This window comes from Vicia villosa, unplaced genomic scaffold, assembly GCF_029867415.1.
Source record: "Vicia villosa cultivar HV-30 ecotype Madison, WI unplaced genomic scaffold, Vvil1.0 ctg.000547F_1_1, whole genome shotgun sequence".
NCBI lineage: Eukaryota > Viridiplantae > Streptophyta > Magnoliopsida > Fabales > Fabaceae > Vicia > Vicia villosa.
Genome location: NW_026705251.1, coordinates 68,725 through 74,973, shown reverse-complemented (window position 1 = coordinate 74,973; position 6,249 = coordinate 68,725). Strand labels below are relative to the sequence as shown.

The following is a 6,249-nucleotide window of genomic DNA, read 5'->3' as shown; positions in this document are numbered from 1 at the left end:
TGAAGCATAACTTACAAGATAGTATATATATGTACATGGATGAGATAGAAAAAATATAGAGATATCTTAGTTATCCTATCTACTGATGTGGCAGATTATTCTAATCTAAAGCTATGTACAATAAACCTAAGTATATACAAAGTATACATACTACAAGTATAGTGTAGAGATACTATCTATATTAATTAACTTTTACCACACCCTTTTACTCCAGATGCTGACTGGACTTTGACCCATTAGCTTAGGTGGCAATAAAATAACCATTTACTTAATTAAAAAAAAAGAAACATGATAAAATACTATTCCACAACATCTTATATGCTGCCACACCTCACAAATATCACAAGAAACCATTCTCTCACCATCATCATAAGTCTATACTAATTTCATTTCATCTCTCAATTCTCATTCTTTCACAAAGTGTCTGCAGTCGAGAATTGTTTGAACTGCTAATTCCACCGCCCCTGATTCTGGATAGCCCAATAACACATTCTTGTAAAGGTAAACTACAGCACTGTAAACATCATTACCCGTAGCTTTGTCTTCTTTCAACGCATGAACAATCACTTGAGCTGCAAACTCTAGTCTCCTTATTAGCCATCTACTATCCATATTCATCACTGCAGTGCTGAAGTTCTTATACCTTGCTGATTTTTCCTTACTCATGGAATCTGATCTACTATAAAATGAAATTGTTTATACCTTGCTGATTTTTCCTTACTCATGGAATCTGATTTTTCCATAATTTAACAAGACATCACAAAACTGAGATTTGTTTATAAAATGAAATTGTAAAAGCAAAAAGAGTAGTATTTTAAAAGGAAAATTGAAATGCAAATGTAGTTAACCACCAATCATAACCATCCAAGTATACAAATAACATGAATAATTGCAGACAAATAAAGAATGACTACAAATACAATGTGCAAGTGCAAGTTCTTTTAATCTTAGAACTATTGCTCATAAAATATGGCAAAAAGATTTTCTTAGAAACAAAAGAGAGAACCGGTTTTTCCGGTAATACTCAAAGCAGAATACTCAGATCCATAGGATGATACACAATTCACAAAACTTGTTTTCTTATTTTGAGATAAACAAATACATTTCTAAGTATTTTCGTCGATGCATGCAAAACAGACTGAATCACAAATCATGCTTTCTATCTTAAGATCATTAGGTTGTCTTGTGTGTATTTCTATCTTAGAGAGATGAATGCAATTCAACTCCAACTAATTGAGTCAACTAACCATCTGTTAGTTACTAAATAATTGCTCAATCATAATTTAAGGGAAGTCGTGTTATTGCATTTTAACTATATAACTAGAAGAATAAACAAACATAATCTACAATCAATGTACAGTTAAGTTACACAAGACGAGATTACAATTCTTTTGAAACCTATGGAGTTAGTTAATAACAGTGAATTATTTTGAAGAATAAAAATATAGATAGAGAAACCTGAAGAAACACAGTAGAAGCGTAGAAGTTATGAAAAATCAGAATATGAAGGAGGATGAAGAAGCGGCGGAGTTGAACTAACCGTGCTGCATAATTTGATACGTGAAACTGAAAAGAAGGCTTTAGAATGAGGAAACAACCGAAAACTTTGGCCACGTGTTGGTGTTTTTCAATAGAACGGAGCCATGAGGTTACTCCACATGTTTCTTTTTTTTAATTAAGTAAATGGTTATTTTATTGCCACCTAAGCAATGGGTCAAAGTCCAGTCAGCATCTGGAGTAAAATGGTGTGGTAAAAGTTGATTAAAACCTTTATAAGAGTGTCTTCGTAAAAAAATAACTTCAAGGGGGCAAAACCGAATCTCGCTCTAATAGCAGGGGGTGTAGTATATTTAACCCTTTTATTTAATATTCGTCCCACTTATTGTTGACTTGTCGACAAAATAGCAGATCATTGGATATTACTTCATTTTGTTACTTCACGGGATATGAAGTTGAAATCCCACAATTGTAAAATGATTATTAATGTTATCATAATTAAAAATTATATTTTTCTTTCTAATTTTTCATAACAAAAAGATATTAATGGTTATTTCATTAATCATTTTTAATTAATAGTCAAGTGAATATCTACTATGAAAATTTAATGTTATTCTTATTTATTAGATTTTTTGAGTTATTGATTTATTTCATTATGCATTAATTTTTATATAATTTACAAAAATATTTTGTTTTGAATGATTTGAAATTAGATTCTCTAAAATCATAAATATTCTTATATTAGGCTAAACTAGTTGAATTTTTTATTACACTCTTTATGATCATCGTTATTAAAAAACAATGGCAAATTACAAATCACTTTGGGTAAGTTTTACATCCTTATATATGTAAAATCAATAAAAAAAAATTGGTTGTTGTTAGTTAATTCTCTAGCATTTTATTAATAATATAGTAGTGAATTATATATATATATATATATATATATATATATATATATATATATATATATATATATATATATATATATATATATATATATATATGATAAAAGAATGTTTTATATTCAATCATATTTTAAGATTAATTTAGAGAGGAGTGGTTCTATAGCCGGGCGAGCCCGGGCACGCACCCGAGCTCAACCCTTACTTTGTTTTTATTTCCTCGAATTTAATAGGCGGTTTTAAACGAAAGAAGGGTCAAAACTAGTAAAAATAAAAGTGTAAAAATTAAAACAGATGAATACTAATGGTCCGAACAGGCACAACCCAATTAATTATTTATAACTTAAAACAAAAATTAAAAAAATAAACTAATCATAAATGATCCAGTATTATAGACCTACTATAGACTGACTGTTAATATTTCCTCTCATCCCTCTAACCTCTTCGTCACTTTCAACTATCTGAGCAGGTAATAACGTACTTCTCTTAATTTTTTTCTTATTATAATAATATATTACTATTATATTATACAGTACCACAATAAGCAATTGCAATATAGGTTGTTTAATTTCACATAGTTGATAGTTCAAGATAGCCTATCACTAACAACAAAAAGTTTCCTATCATCATATGCCTTATACTGCTCGTACTACCTGTAGTCTATTTTTTTGTTGCAGTGATTTATTTATGATTCAAAACCAATAACTAGGGCTAGAGGGGGAGAAAGAAAGGATAATATTCCAAAGCAAGAATTACCAAATCCATAGAGTCGTTAGATTTATCATTTGTATTTTTCTATTTTATCTTTTTGAAATGAAGTAAGATGAATTTTTTTTATTAAATCAATGGTTTTTTTCTATGACTATTTTATGACTATCCTAAGAATTTTGTTATGCTCAAAATATTCCGGTGCCAAATATGGATGAAGAAATAGCACTTCGGGAACGTTCAAGAAGAGAAGGGGGACTGTCACAAATCTTCACCATTAACGTGCAAAGATTTTTTATTCTGCTATTGACAAAATATGTGTGGAGATGGATCAACGGTTTTGTGAAGGAAGTAACGTTGTGCTGAATTGCTTCTCATGTCTTGACCCCAAGAACTCTTTTTCCAAGTTTGATATTGATACACTTGACCGTCTTGCTTACATTTATCATGCAGGCTTTTCTGATGATGACCGTGGAACAATAAGGGGGCAACTTGAGACTTATGTACATCAAGTGAAAAGGCATGCTTCCTTTACATCTTGTAAAGATGTTCAAAGTTTGGCTATGAAGATGGTTCAAACTAAGAAACATTTGGTATTTCCATTGGCCTACAGGCTCATTAAGTTGGCTTTGGTATTGCCGGTGTCGACAGCATCCGTTGAAAGAGCTTTTTCAGCAATAAAGATTATCAAGTCTAATTTGCGCAACAAAATCAACGATGTGTGGTTCAATGACTTGATGATATGTTACACCGAGCGGGAGATATTCAAGTCACTTAAAGTTGTTGATATTAATCAAACATTCACCACCGCAAAGAAGTCTCGGAGAGGGCATTTGCCTCTTAATTTTATTTAGCACACTATTTGCAGGTTAGGTTTCATCTCTCTTATGTAGCACACTTTATGACTATTTATATATAGTCAAATGTAACGTTTAGTTAAATTTTTTGCCCAGGCTACATAAATTTCCTGGCCCCGCCAGAAGTTTTGTATTATAGTAAAATAAATTCATTTCCCATTTCACTTGTGCTTCTATGTGTATAGTTATGAACTGAAAATAGTAAATAATACTAACATGGTTTTTCTATTTTTTATGGGAAGTAAAAGTTAAAACTGAAGATATTTATAGGTACAAAATTATCATCTATTTTAATTTGTTTTTAGTCTTTTTATTATGTTGATTTTTTTAGGACAGTAATGTAACTTTTTAGTTTATATGTTAGTTTGTTTTCTCTCATACAAAACTCCTACACTATCATCTTATTTTTAAGTTCATTTCCCTTTTTTATTTTCTCTATTTTTCAATAATCAATCATTTATATTAAAAAAATCAAGATGAAAACATCTAGTTTTATTTATTTTAAAGAAAAAAATTTCTTTTATTTGGAATCCTATATTAATGTAGGTCTTGTGATTATTTTTATGAACTAAGAGGAATGTACTTGAAAGAATGTTTAATAATTCATAAATAAAATCCAAAACAAAAGGATAAAAATTGTTAATAGAATCTTATATTTATGGAAGAAAATAATGTATTGGTAATGTCTTTGACCAAAATATTCAATGTATTAGTTTTTTGTTTGGAAATGTTTATAGATGTTTGACTATTTGAATAAAAAATAAATGAAACCTTTGACTATATTTTTTATTTTTTTAGTAAAGAATTTCATATTATTCTTAGAGAAACAAATTGAAGGATTATATATTATCCTGCTTTCATTCATTCCCCACAATTCTTTCATTTCTATCTTTTTTTTTTTATTAAAAGTCTTCCATTTCATTTTATAATGGCGTCATGTTGCATGGTCAATACTCAAATAAATGTTTCACTTCTCCAACTACCCACTCTTCCAGATGAACTTGTTGGTGAAATCTTTTGTAGACTTCCGATGAAACTTCTTCTTCAACTTCGATGTCTCAGTAAATCTATCAATTCATTGATCTCTGAACCCAAATTCATAAAAAAAACATCTTCGGATGTCAAGCAAACACCACCACATCATCTTAACCCCGAGAGATGAGTCTCCTGTAATATCTTACCCACTACAATCCATTTTCAATTCTGTCACCATTAACGCCAACCTACACAATTTCCCTATCAACGAAAAATACTTTTATATCATTGGATCTTGTGACGGAATCCTTTGTTTGGTTGTCAATCTATTCTCTATTATATTGTGGAACCCTTCCATTAAAAAATTCAAAATGTTGCCTTCTTTAAAAAGCCCATTTCAAAGTGGTATTAGAGCTAATGTTGCATATGGTTTTGGATATGATACAATAATTGAAAAGTATAAGGTGGTTGTTGTTTTTATCAATGCTAGTGGTAATAAAGCTAAAATAAAAGTGCATGATTTGGGTACTAATTCTAGGAGAATGGTTCAAGATGATGTCCCTCTTCCAATGGATGGAACGCTAAATTTTTTGAATGACACACTTCATTGGTTTGAATATATTGATTATAATATTGTTTCTTTTAATTTTGTGAATCACTCATATCAAAAGTTTACGCACCCTGGTTATGGTTTAGAAAATGAGGCTAGTGTGAATTTGAGTGTGTTAAGGTATTGTTTTATTTATTCTAGCTCGGAGACATGATTTTTGTGATGTTTTGCAAATGAAGCATTACGGAGATGAAGAATCATGGTCTAAATTATGTCGAGTTCATTTTCCTTCATTTGTTTCCTTAACGAAGGCAATATGGATTTCGACCGACGATCAAGTGGTGTTGGTATATGTGGCTTTGCTTAGAATGAATGTGGCTATTTTCGATATCAATAATAGTACTTTTAAGATTCCTAAGATCCAGAACATCAATAGTTTGATTGACCCCAAAATCTTTGTAGAGAGTTTGATATCACCTTGTGTCTAGCGTGAGAGGACATAGATCCACTTTTTATTGATTCGAACATGAGAAATAATTTCAATTTTAATGTTAATTTTCATTTTCATCTTTGTTATCTATTTTATTTAATATTTGTCCCACTTATTGTTGACTTGTCGACAAAATGGCAGATCATTGGATATTACTTCATTTTGTTACTTCACGGGATATGAAGTTGAAATCTCACAATTGTAAAATGATTATTAATGTTATCATAATTAAAAATTATATTTTGCTTTTTAATTTTTCATAACCAAAAA

The 6,249-nt window shown here is 29.9% G+C and overlaps 1 pseudogene; it reads left to right on the top strand.

The window, feature by feature from the left end:
• Positions 1–4,892: 4,892 nt before the first annotated feature.
• On the top strand, positions 4,893–5,977 carry LOC131629289 (F-box/kelch-repeat protein At3g23880-like; annotated as a pseudogene).
• The last annotated feature ends 272 nt before the right edge of the window (positions 5,978–6,249 follow it).